This window comes from Tamandua tetradactyla, chromosome 26, assembly GCF_023851605.1.
Source record: "Tamandua tetradactyla isolate mTamTet1 chromosome 26, mTamTet1.pri, whole genome shotgun sequence".
Taxonomy (NCBI): Eukaryota; Metazoa; Chordata; class Mammalia; order Pilosa; family Myrmecophagidae; genus Tamandua; species Tamandua tetradactyla.
Window position 1 is genome coordinate 20,409,250 of NC_135352.1, and position 10,412 is coordinate 20,419,661.

Consider the following 10,412-nt stretch of genomic DNA (forward strand, 5'->3'; position numbering starts at 1 on the left):
CTTGATCACATGATCTAATTTAGAACTCTACTGTGCATCAATGAACATACTTTTAGATCAGTTGGTAGCGGCTTGGAACCGAGGACAAGCCATCTGCCCCTCTAGGAGTCTTATGTTCTCCATAGTATGCTGCTTATAAAGTTGTCCAATTCCTACAACCCCCTACAAGCAGGATTCGGAGTATTTTATTAAACTTACAACATATCCCAAGTTAACAGCATGAAATAGAAAGCAGTTTTGTGATCTAGTCTAAGGATATGTTTTTTTATACAATTGGATTCAATGTGAGAACTAGTACAGTCAAATTTAGTAGTCCTTAAAGTGCAATTTCATTGCATTTACTTTATTATATTGAATGCCTCATAAATTCCAATACTTCTTTCTTAAATCTCAAACATTATTTTATAGAGAAGTTATTATGAACTATGAGGTTTTTTTATTTATTCATATATATGTGTAAAATGCAACAATGGACACTTTTATTTTTCCACGGGCAGGCACTGGGAATCAAACCCGGATCTCTGGCATGGCAGGCAAGAACTCTGCCTGCTGAGCCACCATGGCCCCCCCGGAACACATTTTTAAATTCAAGGGCTACACCAGTCTCATCCCTGAAATAAAGAACAGTGGGTCTGTAGTGCTGAAGCCAGTGAACTAAGGGTTTTCTCTGCTCCTGAAATTTAAAGATCTTCCATCTTTTCTTGGGACATGATTCCTTTAGAGAAAGGATCCAGGCTGTCTACAAGCTCTAGTTCAACATTACCTTCTAAAGCAAACATGGTAATTTTCCTTTAATTTATTAGTTATTCATAAAAACTTGCCATAAATTCACTCAACATTTGTTTCCAAGGATTGGATGCTAGTCTAAAATGATTTCTTTCATAAGTAATTTTGATCAGTTCTGCTACTACTGTAAATAATTCTTCCTTATTTTTATACCCTACATTGACATCAAAGTTCAGTTTCATTACATGACACTGGGATTCCAAAAGTGCAATTTGATTTGTTACAGAATCTGGACTTAGAACTAAATCATCTTCAATGGAATTATGTTCTGCGAGATGCTATGATATTTTTGAAATCTGTTTTTGCCCATATTTTATTTCAGAATTAAATTTAATATTAAGAGCATCTTTTTGAAAAGCATGTTGCTCAATTTGAATTACATTTAGGTTTTTTTATTTTTTAATTTTTTTATTGTATAGTATAACATATATACAAAGCAAATAAATAAAGCAACAGCTTTCAAAGCACTCTTCAACAAGTGGTTACAAGACAGATCCCAGAGCTTATCATGGGCTAACATACGATCCTCTCATAATTTTCCTCTTAGTTGCTCCAGAATATAGGAGGCTAGAGGGCTTAAATATTTTTTTATCATTACAATCGACATTTTTCCTTCTTTTTTTGTGAAAAACAACAAACATACAAAAAAGCTATAAATCTCTAAACACAGCACCACAATTAGTTGTAGAACATATTTCAGACTTTGACATGGGTTACAATTTCACATTTTAGGTTTTTACTTCTAGCTGCTCTAAAATACTGGAGACTGAAAGAGATATCAACTTAATGATTCAACATTCATATTCATTTGTTAAATCCTATCTTCTCTGTATAACTTCAACATCACCTTTGATCTTTCCATCCCTCTCTTCAGGGATGTTTGGGCTATGGAAATTCTAAATTTTTGATATTGGAAGGGCCTGTCACTAATATGGGGTAGGGAGGTGGAACTATCTGCTGTTCTGGAGAGGTTGGGCTAGGTTTCATGACTTATTTGGACCAGGGACCCATCTGGAGGTTGTAGGATTCTGGAAAGTTACTCTAATGCACAGAACCCTTGGGGAATCTTACATATTGCTCTAGGTATTCTTTAGGATTGACTGGAATGGTCCTGGTTGGGGGTTGGCAGGTTATGATAGGTAGCAGGGTCTAACTGAAGCTTGCATAAGAACAACCTCCAGTGTAGCCTCTTGACTCTATTTGAACTCTGCCATTGATACTTTATTAATTATCCTTCTTTTCCCCCTTTTGGTCAGGATGGAATTGTTAATCCCACAATGCCAGGTCTGGATTCATCCATGGGAAGCATCTCCCATGTTGCCAGGGAGACTTTCACCCCTGGATGTCATGTCCCACATAGGAGGGTGGGAAATGATTTCATTTGCAGAGTTGGGCTTAGAGAGTCAGAGGCCACATCTTAGCAACAAAAGAGGTCCTCCTGAAGTAACTCTTAGGCATGCCTATAGATAGTCCACACTTCTATGCTACCTACATGAACTTCACAAGAGTAAGCCTCATGATTGAGGGTATGGCCTATTGATTTGGGTGTCCCTAAAGTTTGACACAGTATCAGGGGACTCCCTGATGGTAAGGTTTAATAGTTCCATAGTCTTTCTCCACCCCACCCCCCCAGGGAACTTTACCAATACTTTTTCTTTTCTTTCTTCTTTTTTATGTGGGCCGGCACCGGGTATTGAAACCTATTGAACCCGGGTCTCCAGCATGGCAAGCAAGAACTCTGCCTGCTGAGCCACCATGGCCCACCCTGCCAATACTTTTTGATTATTTGCTTAATGTACTCTAGCATGTATCCAGGCATTACAATAATCTATACAGGATTAAAGGACCTCTTTCTTATTCTGTGCTCCCTGTGTTTCAATTGTTCAAATGAACTATAAAGATAGGTTGGATTAGATTGTGCACTACAGAAAATTTCAGTTCTAGACCAAATAAAACTTTCTTCCATTGGTCTCAAAGAGTATGTGTGGTTCTAAAATATAGACACTGTCTTCCTTACCCCTATATTCTGAATTACTTTAACCCAAACTGTTCGGCTTTATTTTTATCTCTAAATGTCAGGTTGTATATATATAAATACCCTCTCAAAATCGAGAAATAATAATCACTACTCCAGACTTAATGTGTCTGCTCTAAATGCTTACAATCTAGGCCCCTATTTTATTTTAAGCATTTTCTAAAGATGGCCAAACATACATGCTTGTTCTTTTGTTTCTGGCTTATTTTGTCTCACCAAATGTCCCACATGTTCATTCTCATCATTGCATGCCTCATGACTTCATTCCTTTTTGTAGCAGCACAATCTTCGTTCATAAGTATACACCATTGAAGGCCAATTAAACTTCTCCCTCAGTGCATCCTTCAGCCACCTGCATTCATCAGGCATCAGGTAGAGAGCCCAAAGTCCATCATCTATCAACATTCTCAATTTTAGATAATTTCATTGTTCCCAAGAGAAAGAAAACCAATAAACATACCCTTGCCAAATAGGAAATCTAAACCTCCATTTAACTCTTGTCTCTCCCCCCATTATTTACCTCTGCTGTTGCTTTGGTAGCGCTGATGGTTTCCTTTTGAACATAGCTCATAGCGTGCAATAGCAGTTTTCCCCCTGTACCCAGGACTTAAACACACTTTGTACAAAAATCATATCTTTGAAGTAATTCTTGCGAGAACTCATTCATATTTCTAGTGTGAATCTAGGTCTATAGAACCCCTTTCAATCTTGTTTATCTTCCATATGGTAATATTACTTCTTGATCCACTAGAGAATCACCTTAGTTCCTATCTATTCCCTTACATTGGAGGTCCACCTCATTAGCTAATGGTTCACCCATCTCTAGCTTCTATGTTTCTATAAGTCCCCTGTATTCTATATTATAAGCCTCTGATTATACCTTTATGCTGATCATAAAAGTGGAATCATACAGTATCTATCCTTTTGTGTCTGGCTAATTTCACTCAGCATTATGCCCTCAAGGCTCATCCATCTTGTCATGTGCTTCAGGACATCATTTTGTCTTACTGCTGCATAATATTCCATTGTATGCATATACCACATTTTGTTGATCCACTCGTCTACTGATGGGCATTTGGTTTGTTTCCATCTTTTGGCAATTGTGAATAATGCTGCTGTGAACATTGGTGTGCAAATGTCTGCTTTTGTCGTTGCTTTCAGCTCTTCTATGTATATACCAAGTAGTGCTATTGCTGGGTCATAGGGTAACGAGATTTAGTTTCCTAAGGAGCCACCGAACTGTCTTCCATAGTGGCTGCACCATTATACATTCCCACCAGCAGTGCATAAGTGTCCAAGTTTCTCCACATCCTCTCCAACATTTATAGTTTCATAGCAGCCATTGTTATAGGTGTGAGGTAGTATCTCATTCTAGTCTTGATCTGCATTTCCCTTATAGCCAAAGAAAATGAGCATATCTTCGCGTGCTTTTGAGCCATCTGTATTTGCTCTTCAGAAAAATGCATGTTCATATCTTTAGCCCATTTTGTAATTGGGTTGTCTATTCTTTTGTCATTGAGTTGTATGATTTCTTTGTATATAAAGGAAATCAAACTTTTCTCTGATATGTGATTTCCAAATATTTTCTCCCATTGAATTGGCTGCCTCTTCACCTTTTTGACAAAGTATTTTGAGGTGCAGAAGCATTTGATTTTGAGGAGTTCCCATTTATCTAGTTTTTTTTTTGTTGCTTGTGCTTTGGGTGTAAAGTTTACCTCCTATTACTAGGTCTTGAAGATGTTTCCCTACATTTTCTTCTAGAAGTTTTATTGTGCTAGTTCTTATATTTAGGTGCTTAATCCATTTTGAATTAATTTTTGTTTACGGTGTAAGATAGGGGTCCTCTTTCATTCTTTTGGCTATTGATATTCAGTTCTTCCATGCCCAATTATTGAAAAGACTATTTTGTCCCGGTTTAGAGGATCTGGGAACCTTGTCAAAAATCAGTTGACCATAGTTTTGTGGTCTATTTCTGCACTCTTGATTCAATTCCACTGGTCAGTGTTTCTATCTTTGTGCCAGTACCATACTGTTTTGATCATTGTGACTTTATGATAGGTTTTCAAGTCTGGGAATGTTAATCCTCCCATTTCGTTCTTCTTTTTAAGAATGATTTTTAGCTATTCATGGTCTCTTTCCCTTCCAGATGAATTTGGTAATTGGCTTTTCCAAATCTTCAAAGTAGGTTGTTGGATTTTTGATTGGTACTGTGTTGAATCTGTAGATCAATTTGGGGAGAATTGATATCTTAATTATATTTAGCCTTTCTGTCCATAAGCAGGGAACATCTTTCTACCTATTTAGAGCCCTTTTGATTTCTTTTAGCAATGTTATGTAGTTTTCTGTGTCCTTTACATCCTTTATGTCCCTAGTAACTTCATTCCTAAGTAGTTGATTCTTTTAGTTGCTATTTTGAATGGAATTTTTTTCCTCAACTGACTCCTCAGCTAGGTCATTGCTTGTGTATAGATATGATTCTGATTTTTGCACATGAATTATATATCTAGCCACAGTGCTGAATTTGTTTATTAGCTTAAGTAACTTTGCTGTAAACTTCTCAGGATCTTCCAAGTATGGCATCATATCATCTGCAAATAATGAGAGTTTTACTTTTTCCTTTCCAATTTGGATGCCTTTTAATTTTTTGTCCTGCCTGATTGCTCTAGCTAGAACTTCTAGTACAAAACTGAATAATAATGGTGACAGTAAGCATCCTTGTCTTGTTCCTGATCTCAAGGGGAAAGCATTCAGTCTCTCTCCATTGACTACGATGCTGGCTATCAATTTTTCATATATTCCCTGTATCATATATATATATATATATATATTTTTTATAGCTCGGATGCAGCTTCATTCAGTGTTTTAACATGAACCCTGTATCATATTGAGGTAGTTACCTTTGATTCCTATCTTTTGGAATGTTTTTATCAGAAAAGGATGCTGAATTTTGTCACATGCTTTTTCAGCATCAATCAAGATGATCATGTCATTTTTCTCTTTCAATTTGTTAATGTGCTGTATTACATTAATTGATTTTCTTGTGTGGAACCATCCTTAAATTCCTGGGTATGAACCACACTTGGTCATGGTGTATGATTCTTTTAACATGCTGTTGGACTTGATTTGCTAATATTTTATTGAGAAGTTTTGCATCTGTGTTCATTAGAGAGATTGGCCTGTAGTTTTCCTTTCTTACAGCATCTTTACCCGGTTTTGGTATTAAAATGATGTTAGCTTCATAAAATGAGTTAGGTAATGTTCCTTTTTCCTCAATTTTTTGGAAAAGTTTGAGTAGGATTGGTGTTAGTTCTTTTTTGAATGTTTGATAAAATTTCCCAGTGAAGCCATCTGGCCCTGGGCTTTTCTTTGTAGGAAGATTGTTGATGACTGATTGAATCTCTTTATTTGTGATTGGTTTGTTGAGATCTTCTATTTCTTCCTGAGTCAGTGTAGCTTGTTTGTGTGTCTCCAGGGATTTGTCCATTTCATTAGAGTTGTCTAGTTTGTTGTTGTATAGTTGTTCATAGTATCCTCTTATGATTTATTTTATTTCTTCAGGGTCTGTGGTAATGCATCCCTTCTCATTTCTGATTTTGCTTATTTGCATCCTCTCTCTTTTTTTCTTTGTCAGTCTTCCTAATGGCCCATCAATTTCATTCATTTTCTCAAAGAACCAACTTTTGGTTTTATTAATTCTTTCTATTCTTCTTTTGTTCTCCCGCTCATTTATCTCTGCTTTAATCTTTGCTACTTCTCTTCTTCTATTTGCTTTGGGGTTAGTTAGCTCTTCTTTCTCAAGTTCCTCCAGGTGTGCTGTTAAGTACTTGATTTTGTTCTTTCTTATTTTTTTATATAGGCATTTAGGACAATAAATTTCCCTGTCAACACAGCGTTTGCCACATTCCATAAGTTCTGATAGGTTGTATTCTCTTTTTATTCATCTCCAGATAGCTACGATTTCTGTAGGAATTTCTTCTTTGACACACTGGTTGTTTAAGAGTGTGTTATTTAATCTCCATATATTTGTGAATGTTCTCGTTCTTTGTTGGTTATTGAGATCCAGCTTCATCCCTTTGTGATCAGAGAAAGTGCTTTGAATACTTTCAGTGTTTTTAAATGTATAAAGACGTGTTTTCTCTCAGCATATGGTCTGTCCTGGAAAATGTTCAATGAGCACTAGAGAAGAATGTAAACCCTTCTGTTTTGGGGTGCAATGACCTATGTATGTCTGTTAGGTCTAATTCATTTATCAAGTTATCTAATTCCTCTATTTCCATGTTGATCTTCTGTCTGGTTGTTCTATCTATAGAGGAGAGTGATGTATTGAAGTCTCCTACTATTTTTGTTGAAATGTCCATTGCTCCCTTCAGTTTCTTCAATGTCTATCTCATGTACTTTGCAGCTCCTTGATTGGGAGCAAAAACACTTATGATTTTTATATCTTCTAGGTGAATTGACCCTTTAATTAGCATATACTGACCTTCTTTGTCTCTTATGATGCTCTTTACATTTAAAGTCTACTTTGTCCTATAGTAGTATAGCTTCTCCTGCTTTCTTTTGGTTGCAACTTGAGTGGAAAATCTTTTTCCATCTTTTCAGTTTCAATCTATTTGTATCCGTGTGTCTAAAATGAGTCTCTTATAAGCAGCATATAGCTGGATTATGTTTCTTAATCCATCCTGTCAATCTGTATCTTTTAATTGGTAAGCTTAGTCTGTTAACATTCAAAGTTATTACCAAAAAAGCGTTTCTTGAGTCCACCATCTTTTCTTTCTTGTTTTATTTGTCAGATGTATATATTCTTTTCCCTCTTTCTCTTTGTATTCTTTAAATTACCCTTAGAGGTAGTCTTCAATTCTGTGCCCTCCTCCAGACCTCCCTCTCCTGTCTTTATTTTTCAGCTGGCAGAATCCTTTTAGTATTTCTTATAAGGCTGGTCTCTTGTTGACAAATTCTTTCAGGACTTCTTTGTCTGTGAAAATTTAATCTTTCCCTCAGTTTTTTTTCCTGCTTGTTCTGTACATTTTTTTAAATTAATTTTTTTAATTTTTAAAAAAATATAGCAACAAACAGATGCAAATATTCTTAACATATGATCATTCCGTTCTCTATATATAATCAGTAATTCACAATATCAACACATAGTTGTATATTCATCATCATGATCATTTCTTAGAACATTTGCATCAATTCAGAAAAAGAAATAAAAAGACAACAGAAAAAAATTCATACATACCATACCCCTCACCCCTCCCTTTCATTGATCTCTAGCATTTCAATCTACTAAATTTACTTTAACATTTGTTCCCCCCATTATTTATTTTTTTGACATATGTTTTACTTGTCTGTTGATAAGGTAGACAAAAGGAGCATCAGATATAGGTTTTCACAATCACAGTCACACTGTGAAAGCTGTATAATTATACAATCATCTTTAAGAAACATGGTTACTGGAACATAGCTCTACATTTTCAGGCAGTTCCCTCTAGCCTCTCCATTACATCTTGACTAACAAGGTGATATCTCTCTAATGCATAAGAATAACCTCCAGGATAACCCCTCAACTCTGTTTGGAATCTTTCAACCATTGACACTTTACTTTGTCTCATTCTGATCTTCCCCCTTTTGGTCAAGAAGGTTTACTCAATCCCTTGATGCTGAGTCCCAGCTCATTCTAGGATTTCTGTCCCATGTTGCCAGGAAGATCCACACCCCTGGGAGTCATGTCCCATGTAGACAGGGGGAGGGTGGTGAATTTGCTTGTTGTATCGGCTGGAGAGAGAGAGGCCACATCTGAGCAACAAAAGATGGTCTCTTGGGAGTGATTCACAGACCTAATTTTAAGTAGACCTGACCCATCCTTTGTGGGGTTAAATTTCATATGAACAACCCCCAAGATTGGGGACTCAGCCTATTGCTTTGGTTGTCCCCACTGCTTGTGAGACTATCAAGGATTCTCTACTTGGGGAAGTTGAATTTTCCCCCTTTCTCACCATTCCCCCAAGGAGACTTTGCAAATACTTTTTTACTCACCTTTCAAATCACTCTGGGATTTATTGGGGCATCACTCTGGACAAACCTACAAAATCTTATGTCCCACTCAAGGTTCCATGTACTTATGGTGTTCAATTAGGCTGTCCACATAAGTTACATTAGGAACTGCACTAGTCAAAGTATAAATTTTGTACCAAATAAACATTTTTTTGCTTTGGTCTCACACATAAGTTAAAATTTTAAAATATGAAGGACCATCTACTCTCAACACCTGCAGTAATGACATTCCTTTGTTCTTCCTCATGCAAAAACATCCTTAAATTTGTAAATTTAGTCATGATCATTATATATTCTAGGCATTCCTGAATTATACCATCTCAGTCTTTATTGTCCATCTTTCTTTCTGACTTCATTTGTGCCCCAGTCTTCCTCCCCTTATCATTTTCATGTTCAGCTTCATTCAGAGTTTTAACATAGTTGTATTACAGTTAGGTAGTATTGTGCTATCCATTTCTGAGTTTTTACAATCAGTCCTTTTGCACAATCTGTATCCCTTCAGCTCCAATTACCCAATATCTTACCAATTTCTACCAATTGGCCTCTGTTATCAATGAAATTCTCAAAGTTTATTCACTAATGTCGGTTCATATCAGTGAGACCATGCAGTATTATCTGTCCTTTTGTTTCTGGCTAATCTCACTCAGCATAATGTCTTTAATGTCCATCCATGTTGTTACATACTTCATAACTTTATTCTGTCTTAAATAGTTGCATAATATTCCATTGTTTGTATATACCACAACTTGTTAGTCACTCTTCTGTTGATGGACATTTTGGCCATTTCCATCTTTTGCAATTATAAATAATACTTCTATAAACATTGGTGTGCAAATATCTGTTTGTGTCCTTGCTCTCATGTCCTCTGAATAGATACCTAGCAATGGTATTGTTGGGTCATATGGCAATTCTATATTTACCTTCCTGAGGAACAACCAAATTGCTTTCCACAGTGGTTGTACCATTTGACATTCCCACCAACAATGGATAAGTGTGCCTCTTTCTCCACATCCTCTCCAGTACTTGTCATTTTCTGTTTTATTGATAATGGCCTTTCTGGTAGGTATGAGATGATATCTCATTGTGGTTTTGATTTGCATTTCCATAATAGCCAGAGAAGTTGAGTATCTTTTCATGTGCCTTTTGGCCATTTGTATTTCCTCTTCTGAGAAGTATCTGTTCAAATCTTTTGCCCATTTTGTAATTGGGTTGTCTGTCTTTTTGTTGTTGAGTTGAACAATCTCTTTATATATCTTGGATACTAGATTTTTATCTGATATATTGTCTCCAAATATTTTCTCCCATTGTGTAGGCTGCCTTTTTACTTTCTTGACAAATTTCTTCAATGCACAAAAGTGTTTAATTTTGAGGAGTTCCCATTTATTTCTTTCTTCAATGCTTGTGCTTTGGGTGTAAGGTCTAGGAAACTGCCTCCTGTTATAAGATTTATTAGATATCTCCCTACATTTTCTTCTAACAGTTTTATGGTCTTAGATCTGATGTTTAGGTCTTTGATCCATTTTGCGTTAATTTTTTGCAT

At 36.1% G+C, this 10,412-nt stretch overlaps 1 pseudogene; it reads right to left on the reverse strand.

Annotated features, from left to right (window-relative positions):
* Positions 1–338: 338 nt before the first annotated feature.
* Positions 339–10,412, reverse strand: LOC143669625 (structural maintenance of chromosomes protein 4 pseudogene; annotated as a pseudogene).